The sequence below is a fragment of the Arachis hypogaea genome, chromosome 6 (genome assembly GCF_003086295.3).
Source record: "Arachis hypogaea cultivar Tifrunner chromosome 6, arahy.Tifrunner.gnm2.J5K5, whole genome shotgun sequence".
Lineage (NCBI taxonomy): Eukaryota > Viridiplantae > Streptophyta > Magnoliopsida > Fabales > Fabaceae > Arachis > Arachis hypogaea.
In genome coordinates this window covers 15,281,497-15,291,894 of record NC_092041.1, presented here as the reverse complement: position 1 = coordinate 15,291,894, position 10,398 = coordinate 15,281,497, and the positions used below count along the sequence as shown (strand labels likewise).

Genomic DNA, 10,398 nt, shown 5'->3' with positions numbered 1-10,398 from the left:
GTTCTGAGCTAATATGGCATTCAGAGCATCAATTTCAAGAACTCCCTTCTTTTGAGGTGTCCCATTATTCACAGAATTCCTCTCAGAAGTGTACATGCATTGGTCATTTGCAACCATGTCAATGAGTTCTTGAGCTTCTGCAGGTGTTTTCTTTAGGTGAATGGATCCACCTGCAGAATGGTCCAATGACATTTTCGAAAATTCAAATAGACCATAATAGAATATATTTAATATGGTCCATTCTGAAAACATGTCAGATGGACACCTTTTGGTCAACTGCTTGTATCTTTCCCAAGCTTCATAGAGGGATTCACCATCTTTTTGTTTGAAGGTCTGAACATCCACTCTAAGCTTGCTCAGCTTTTGAGGAGGAAAGAATTTATCCAAGAAGGCCGTGACCAGCTTCTCCCAGGAGTCCAGGCTATCCTTAGGTTGTGAATCCAACCATATTCTAGCTCTGTCTCTTACAACAGAAGGGAAAAGCATGAGCTTGTAGACTTTAGGATCTACTCCATTCGTCTTAACAGTCTCACAAATCTGCAAGAATTCAGTTAAAAACTGATAAGGATCTTCAGATGGAAGTCCATAGAACTTGCAGTTTTGTTGCATTAAGGCAACTAGCTGAGGTTTCAGCTCAAAATTTTTTGCTCCAATAGCAGGAATGGAGATGCTTCTTCCATCAAATTTGGATGTGGGTTTGGTAAAGTCACCAAGCATCCTTCTTGCATTATCATTATTGGGTTCGGCTGCCATCTCCTTCTCTTGTTCAAAAATTTCTGAAAGGTTACTTCTGGATTGTTGTAATTTAGCTTCTCTTAGTTTCCTCTTCAAAGTCCTTTCAGGTTCAGGATCAGCTTCAACAAGAGTGCTTTTGTCCTTGTTCCTGCTCATATGAAAGAGAAGAAAACAAGAAAAGAAAGAGGAATCCTCTATGTCACAGTTTAGAGATTCCTTTATGTTAGTAGAAAAAGAAGGGGAGAAGAGTGATGAAGAGTGGGTTCGGATATTTAGATGAAGAGAGGTGAAGAGAAGTGTTAGTAATTAAATAATTAAATAGAATGAGAGGGAAGAGATAGAAAATTTGAAAATAATTTTAAAAAGGGGTTAGTAATTTTCGAAAATTAGAGATAAGATAAGATTAAAATTAAAATCTAAAACAAAAAAAAAAGAATTTTTGAAAAAGAGATGAGATATTTTCGAAAATTAGAGAGGGAAAAGTAGTTAGGTGGTTTTGAAAAAGATAAGAAACAAACAAAAAGTCAAATAGTTAGTTGAAAAAGATATTAAAATCAAATTTGAAAAGATTAGAAGATAAGAAGTTAGATGAGATATTTTGAAATCAAATTTTGAAAAAGATAAAATTTTTGAAAAAGATATGATAAAAGATAAAAATATTTAATTCAAAAATTTGAAATTACTTACTTCACTAACAAGAAACTACAAGATAAGATTCTAGAATGTAAAGATTGGACCTTTCTTAACAAGAAAGTAACAAACTTCAAATTTTTGAATCAATCACATTTTTTGTTAGCTAATTTTTGAAAATATGATATAAAGATAAGAAAAAGATTTTGAAAATAATTTGAAAAAGATTTTTTTTTTGAAAATTTTCGAAAAACAAAGATAAAATTGAAAAGATATGATTTTTGAAAAAGATTTTGAAAAGATATGATTTTTAAATTTTTGAAAATTTGACTTGACTTGTAAGAAATAACTAATTTTAAAAAATTTTTTTGACTAAGTCAACTCAAATTTTCGAAAATTATGAGAAAAACCAGGAAAAGATATTTTTTTTGATTTTTTGAATTTTTAATTATGAGAGAGAAAAACACAAACATGACCCAAAACATGAAAATTTTGGATCAAAACACTTAATGCATGCAAGAACATTATGAATGTCAAGATGAATACCAAGAACACTTTGAAGATCATGATGAACATCAAGAACATATTTTTGAAAATTTTTTATGCAAAGAAAACATGCAAGACACCAAACTTAGAAATCTTTAATGCATGGACTCTAACAAACGAAAAATGCATATGAAAAATAACAAACAACACAAAGCAAGAAAACATCAAGATCAAACAAGAAGACTTTGTCAAGAACAACTTGAAGATCATGAAGAACACTATGAATGCATGGAATTTTCGAAAAATGCAAGTAAAATTTTTAAAACATGCAATTGACACCAAACTTAAAAATTGACTCAAGAATCAAACAAGAAACACAAAATATTTTTGAATTTTATGATTTTATTAAATTTTTTTGGATTTTTATTAATTTTTTTCGAAAATAGTTTTGAAAAAAAACGAAAAAGAAAAGAAAAATTTTGAAAAACATTTTTGAAAAGAAAATTACCTAATCTGAGCAACAAGATGAACCGTCAGTTGTCCAAACTCAACAATCCCCGGCAACGACGCCAAAAACTTGGTGGACGAAATTGTGATTCATTTGTTATTGTATTTTGTAAAATTCATTGCTTTTTCTTTCCCTGGCAATGGCGCCAAAAACATGATGCCAATACCATGGTTCACAACTATGTGTGGTCACAACTCCGTTCAACTTAACCAGCAAGTGTATTGGGTCATCCAAGTAATACATTACGTGAGTAAGGGTCGATCCCACAGAGATTGTTGGTATGAAGCAAGCTATGGTTACCCTGTAAATCTCAGTTAGGCAGATTAAATGGTTTATGATAAGTTTAAAAATAAATAATAAACAGAAAATAAAATAGTAAATAGTTACTTATATAATTCCATGGTGGGAATTTCAGATAGGCGTATGGAGATGCTGTGCTCCTCTCGAATCTCTACTTTCTTTTTACATTCATCCAATCCTTCTTACTCCTTTCCATGGCAAGCTGTATGTAGGGCATCACCGTTGTCAATGGCTACATCCCATCCTCTCAGTGAAAATGGTCCTATGCTCTGTCACAGCACGGCTAATCATCTGTCGGTTCTCAATCAGGTTGGAATAGAATCCCTTGATTCTTTTGCGTCTATCACTAACGCCCAGCCTTCAGGAGTTTGAAGCTCGTCACAGTCATTCAATACCAGAATCCTACTCAAAATACCACAAACAAGGTTAGACTTTTCGGATTCCCGGAATCCTACTCGGAATACCACAGACAAGGTTAGACTTTTCGGATTCCCATGAATACTGCCATCTATCTAGCTTATACCACGAAGATTCTGTTGGAGAATCTAAGAGATATGCGCCCGGCCTAAGGTAGAACGGAAGTGGTTGTCAGTCACGCACGTTCATAGGTGAGAATGATGATGAGTGTCACGGATCATCACATTCATCAAGTTGAAGTGCAACGTATATCCTGGAATAAGAATAAGAAGAATTGAATAGAAAATAGTAGTAATTGCATTGAAACTTGAGGTACAGCAGAGCTCCACACCCTTAATCTATGGTGTGTAGAAACTCCACCGTTGAAAATACATAAGTGAAAGGTTCAGGCATGGCCGAATGGCCAGCCCCCAAAACGTGATCAATGGCCCCCTAAGATGAAGAATAAAACAAAACTGAGACCAAAGATAAAACGTGGTCAAAAGACGTCTAATACAATAGTAAATTATCCTATTTATACTAGACTAGCTACTAGGGTTTACAAGAGTAAGTAATTGATGCATAAATCTACTTCCGGGGCCCACTTGGTGTATGTTTGGGCTGATCTTGGTCTATCCACGAGCTGAGGCTTTTATTGGAGTTGAACGCCAAGTTGTAACGTGTTTCTGGCGTTCAACTCCGGGTTGTGACGTGTTTCTGGCATTTAACTCCAGACAGCAGCATGTACTTGGCGTTGAGCGCCACTTTACGTCGTCAATTCTCGAATAAAGTATAGACGATTATATATTGCTAGAAATCTCTGGATGTCTACTTTCCAACGCCATTGAGAACGTGCCATTTGGAGTTCTGTAGCTCCAGAAAATCCATTTTGAGTACAGGGAGGTCAAATTCCAACAGCATCAGCAGTCCTTTTGTCAGCCTTTTTCAGAGTTTTGCTCAAGTCCCTCAATTTCAGCCAGAAATTACCTGAAATTATAGAAAAACATACAAACTCATAGTAAAGTCCAGAAATGTGAATTTAACATAAAAACTAATGAAAACATCCCTAAAAGTAGCTTGAACTTACTAAAAACTACCTAAAAACAATGCCAAAAAGTGTATAAATTATCCGCTCATCAGTCGCCTAATTTCCCTCTGTAGGTATTTGTCGGCCTCTTGTTGATGTAGGGCTTCTTCTTCAAGTTGTTTTAAACGATCTTGAAGTGCATCTATAGCTTCCGTGTTTGGAGAGTTCTTCTTGTCGTTAAGTTGTGAAGTATCCTTTGGTGTGGCGTCCACGTTTTTATGCGGTGTTCTATCTTCTAAGTCTGAAGTGTGGTCATTGTCATGATCATCCGCCATGATGATGGGATGACTTCCATGTCCCCGGCAACGGCGCCAATGTTCCGGGGTTTACCTGAAACTGTAGGTCGATCTCGGACGAGATCTTCTGAGCTGGTCGGAGCTGTCATGTCCGACTTGCTAGATTTGGTGATGGTGTTGATCCTTTGTCCCCAGAGGGTGGGGGGTTCCTGCAAGAGACTCCGATGCTTAAGTTAGCAAGGGTATTAAGCATGTATTTAGTAGAATCAGAGTCTGAGTTATACCTGGGTGCTCCAGTATATTTATAGTGGTGTGGAGTGACCTTTCCGGAGATAAGATAGTTATCTTATCCTATCTTTATCTTATCTTTGAGTGAGGTCATCTTATCTTCAAAGAAATCGCCTTTATCTCTACGGGCTTGGGCTGCCTGATGCCAAGGCATCTTAGGCTAGTTTCACTAGCCTTTTTCTTTTATTTTTAGTTGTTTTATGCATTTTCTTGAGCCTTAAGTAATCATTTGGGCCAAATAGTCATGCTTGTCTTAAATCATTCAAACATGAAGATTTTGATGCAAATTCCATGAGTTTTTAGTTATATTCCTTGAATGCTATGAATGGAAGAATTCTCATGAATTTTAGCAAGACTTTGATGCAGTTGTTTGGATGATTTTAGGGAAGAAGAGGCTAGGCAAAGAAGCAACAAAAATCAATGAAGGAAGCCTGGATATCATTTATGGCGTTTAAGTTCCAGTTTAAGCTTAAACTGGAACACAAACGCCAGGAAGGGAATTGCTCCAGGATGCTTCCAACGTTTAAGCTCCAGTTTAAGCTTAAACTGGAGCTTAAACGTGCTCGAGCTTGTGCCTCCAGGGAGTGCCAGCGTTTAAGCTCCAGTTTAAGCTTAAACTGGAGCTTAAACGTGTTATATGGAACAGCTTGACCATGCCTTCTTCAAACATAAATAACTTGAGCTACAAAACTCCAAATGAGATGATTCAAAATGCATTGGAAAGAAGACATCTAGAGCTTTCCAAGCATATATGGCATGAATGGTGGATACTAAAAATTGAGGGAGAAAACAACCCCGTAATGTGCATAGAAGAGCATAGTACCAACATGCAATCAGGCCAGCAGACCTCTTCACCTTCCATGGAGTATAACTCGAGTTGTAGAACTCCAAATGATGCGCTTCCAGTTGCATTGGAAAGTAGACATCCAGAGCTTTCCAACGATGTATAGAAGTATGGGGTGGACAATGCAACTGAGCTCCCAAAATTGGCATTTTCGAGCACGTTTAAGTAACTTAAACGTTGGCTTAAACGCTGTCAAACCAACCAGCAACCTTGTCACCTTCAATCAAGCATAACTTGAGCTATAGAGATCCAATTGAGGTGCTTCCAGTTGCGTTAGAAAGCTGACATCCATAGCTTTCCAACGAGGTATAATAGTCTATATTTGGCATCAAATTGGCAAGGTTGACAAGAGAACAAAGTGACGACTCAAGAAAGGGGGGTGCAACGTTTGAGTGTAGTTTAACGGATCATTATCTTTTTTGGATCAATTATGTCACTCTACCCTTCAAGCAAGCAAGGCCCATCAACAACACCAAACCAAGGCCACAAGAATCATCTAGAATAGTTTATTTTTGATTGTAATTTGCTTTTAATTTCATTTTCATTTTGTAATTTAGGGAGCCTATTTAAAGGCCTTAGTTTCTGCATTTGAAAGAGACTGGATTGAAGGGGAATCCAGCCCCTGAGGGGGACTTTTTGAGACTTCGGGGACTTTTGACACTTTCTTTTCATTTTGCTAGTTTTCATACTCTTTGTAATTGAATTCAGAGCTATGACTCACTAAACCCCTTTCATTGGGTTAGGGAGCTCTATTGTAATTCAATGAATCAATAATAGTTTTTATCTTCTTCTTCAATCTTTTCTCTTGAATTTTGTTAGAAAGCTTCTCGATCTAATTCCATTGGGTAGTTGTCTTGGGAAAGAAACTATCCATAATTGGAATCCTTCGGAACCTTGGGAAAGGAATGGAGGATTCATGCTAGAGAAGCTTTCTCACAGTGAATTGGATTGGAGTTTGGATGGATATTGTGACATGTAATCCTACCAAATTGTGGTTCATGAAACTGTGTGGTATAATCAGTGATCGAGCATCATCTCTTCTTATGAACATTTAAACCAAGGGATTGGAAATTTGTTTGTTTTTAGAGAGAATTGGTGAGCCAAGGGATTGGGATCCAATCATATAAGATTGCCAAGCAAAATTCAATGAATGCATTGGTTGAGGAAGAGATAGAAATGTTTTGATTCGGAGATCTCAATATCTCCTGAAACCCAATGAATTTCCCATTTCTGATCTACCACTTTCTCTTTACATTCTGCAATTTAATTCATGCAATCACCCCAATCCCCTTTTAAATTCAGCAATTTAGCTTCTCGCTCTTTAATTCATGAAATTTTACATTCCGCAATTCTCATCTAAACCTTGATTCCGCTCAACTAGAACACACTTCTAATCCGAATTGCTCACTCAACCAATCCTTGTGGGATTCGACCTCACTCTATTGTGAGTTTTTACTTGACGATAACCGGTGCACTTGCCGGAAGGAATTTTGCCGATCGTGCAATTTCCTAAATCGTAGCATATCAACTTTATGCACATCAAGTTTATGGCGCCGTTGCCGGGGATTGGTTTTCGATTGACAATTCTCCAATTGGAAGTTAACTAGATTGGGCAATTTTTCTTTTCTTTTGTTAATAGTTTTTGTTTCAGTTTATTACTGCTAATTTCTGCAAATTTTAATTTGTTTTCTTTGCTTATTCACTTGTTAGCATACTAACCACTAGCTGTTTGTGATATTGCCTCACTATGGGATTTCCACTATCTTTGGATGAGTATTGTTTGAGACTGAGCACATTGCAAAAAAGAAAGGAGTATCCATCATCTTTTGGTCAATCAAAATTCATGAGAAACTCTCCACCACCACAGAATGATTCATGTTATTATGCTCATGGTGGGTGGGAGTATCAGGAACAGGAAACGGGGTACTTCCCAGAGCCGCAAAATGGTCCATGTTTTGGTGAATTTGATCACTACTCAAGTTTTGGCTGGGAAGATCAAAACCAAAGAGATTTCACTTATTCACACCCCATTCATCAAGAGCCATCACCTCTTAATTATCCAACCTCACCTCCTAGTTTTACATATCCAAATTCTTCATCACTTGAGCATTTCTCAGCACAAAATTCCTTCTCAAATTCATACAATTCATTTCACTATCCACAAGACTCATTCCACTACACACAAGAGTCATACCACTACCAAAACTCCAACCAAAGACCCTATCAGCCCACACAAAATACATACTCCCAGTCACCATATCACAGCCAAGATAATCAACCTCATCAACCCAATCCGAACCAATCACTTCATGATCAGTTAACCAGGATGGAAGGAATGCTTGCAACTATGGGCAGAGATGTGGCCGATTTGAAAAGCTTTAAGGAAGAAGTGATATCCAACTTGCAAAATCAAGGTGCTGCCATTCAAAAGCTAGAAGCACAAATTGGATATCTATCAAAGCAAATCCCTACCCACAATTCTTCTAGTGATACCATGGCAAACCCAAGGGAGGAATCAGAAGAACAAGAAAGGGAGAAAGTCAATCAAGGGAGATCACACTCCAATGAAACAGAGAGTTGCAAAGAGGAAGGGTTCATTGAACCACAAATTCAGGAAGCTTTTGATGAACAGGATACTCCAACTGTCCAACAACAACCAAGTTCTGAGATCAAGGATGTGAAGGCAGTAGAAACAAGCACCAAAATGAGGATTGTGACCGAGAAACAAAGGACCATATCCATGAAGAAGAGAAGGTCGAAGAACAATCCAACTCCTGAGCCAACAAGCAAGTTCACTCAAGCCAATCACAAGGGAAAGCTTGCTGGAAAGAGGTATTCACAACAAGGGGCACTAACTAGCTCCTTTATCCACTTGAAGTCATTCCTCTTAACAAACTGGAGGAAGAGGAAGAAAGTCAAGAACAGCATGTCAAGCTAATGACAGTAAACGAGCGTTTGTTGGGAGGCAACCCAACCAAAGGTAGTTTTTATTTTCTAGTTATTTCAATAAAAGAGTTAAGTAGATTTATCTGTATTGCAAGGAGCTAAGTTTGGTGTTGCACACCAAAACAATTCAAGGGTGAATGTGAGTGGTGGACGAAATTGTGATCCTTAATTAATGGCTCTTTGGCATGTGCCAAAGAGAACTAATTTAACTAACTGATTACTTTCTTTTCACAATTCCGTTCAACTAACCAGCAAGTGCACTGGGTCGTCCAAGTAATACCTTACGTGAGTAAGGGTCGATCCCACGGAGATTATTGGTTTGAAGCAATCAATATTTATTTTATTAATCTTAGTTAGGATGTCAACAAGATTATTTGGAATTATTAGATTTGACTGGAAAGGTAAACGAGAACAATAGAGTTACTTGTTTATAAAGGACTGGGGAATATGTTGGAGTTTTGGAGATGCTTTGTCCTTTGACTTCAACTCTTCCTTGAAATCCTCTTCTCACACGCAAGTTCCTTCCATGGCAAGCTCTATGTAGGGTGTCACCATTGTCAGTGGCTACTTCCCATCTTCTCAGTGAAAACGTTCCTATGCTCTGTCACAGCACGGCTAATCATCTGTCGGTTCTCAATCAGGTCGGAATAGAATCCATTGATTCTTTTGCGTCTGTCACTAACGCCCAGCCCTCAGGAGTTTGAAGCACGTCACAGTCATTCAATCCCAGAATCCTACTCGGAATACCACAGACAAGGTTTAGACTTTCCGGATTCTCATGAATGCCGCCATCAATCCGGCTTATACCACGAAGATTCTGTTGGGGAATCTAAGAGATATTCATTCAGTCTGATGTAGAATGGAGGTGGTTGTCAGGCACACGTTCATGGATTGAGGAAGGTGATGAGTGTCACGGATCATCACCTTCTTCACAGTTAAGCGCGAATAAACATCTTAGATAAGAACAAGCGTGTTTGAATGGAAAACAAAGGAATTGTATTAAATCATCGAGACGCTGCAGAGCTCCTCACCCCCAACAATGGAGTTTAGAGACTCATGCCGTCACAAAGTATGTAATTCAGATCTGAAAATGTCATGAGGTCCAAGAAATGTCTGTAAAAGTTGTTTAAATAGTAAACTAGTAACCTAGGTTTACAGAAAATGAATAAACTAAGATAATTGGTGCAGAAATCCACTTCTGGGGCCCACTTGGTGTGTGCTGGGGCTGAGACTAAAGCTTTCCACGTGTGGAGGCCTTTCTTGGCGTTAAACTCCAGGTTATGACGTGTTTTGGGCGTTCAACTCCGGATCATGACGTTTTTCTGGCGTTTAACTCCAGACAGCAGCATGAACTTGGCGTTTAACGCCAAGTTACGTCGTCTATCCTTGCGCAAAGTATGGACTATTATATATTGCTGGAAAGCCCTGGATGTCTACTTTCCAACGCCATTGAGAGCGCGCCATTTAGACTCCTGTAGCTCCAGAAAATCCATTCCGAATGCAGGGAGGTCAGGATCCAACAGCATTAGCAGTCCTTTTTCAGCCTAAGTCAGATTTTTTTGCTCAGCTCCCTCAATTTCAGTCAGAAAATACCTGAAATCACAGAAAAACACACAAACTCATAGTAAAGTCCAGAAATATGATTTTTGTCTAAAAACTAATAATATTTAATTAAAAACTAATTAAAACATGCTAAAATCTACATGAAATTACCCCCAAAAAGCGTACAAAATATCCGCTCATCACAACACCAAACTTAAACTGTTGCTTGTCCTCAAGCAACTAGATGAATAAAATAGGTTTTAACAGAAATAAAGAAGTAATAATGTTTTAGAATTTTAAATGAAGCTCAGATTCTTATTAGATGAGCGGGGCTTGTAGCTTTTTGTCTCTGAACAGTTTTGGCATCTCCCTGTATCTTTTAAATTTCAGAATAATTGGC

General features: G+C 37.7%; 1 non-coding gene across 1 annotated transcript; it reads left to right on the top strand.

The window, feature by feature from the left end:
- The first annotated feature begins 250 nt into the window (after positions 1–250).
- LOC112700035 (small nucleolar RNA R71) lies at positions 251–354 on the top strand. The gene has a single exon (XR_003152960.1). It is a non-coding gene; the product is annotated as a small nucleolar RNA R71 (small nucleolar RNA).
- The last annotated feature ends 10,044 nt before the right edge of the window (positions 355–10,398 follow it).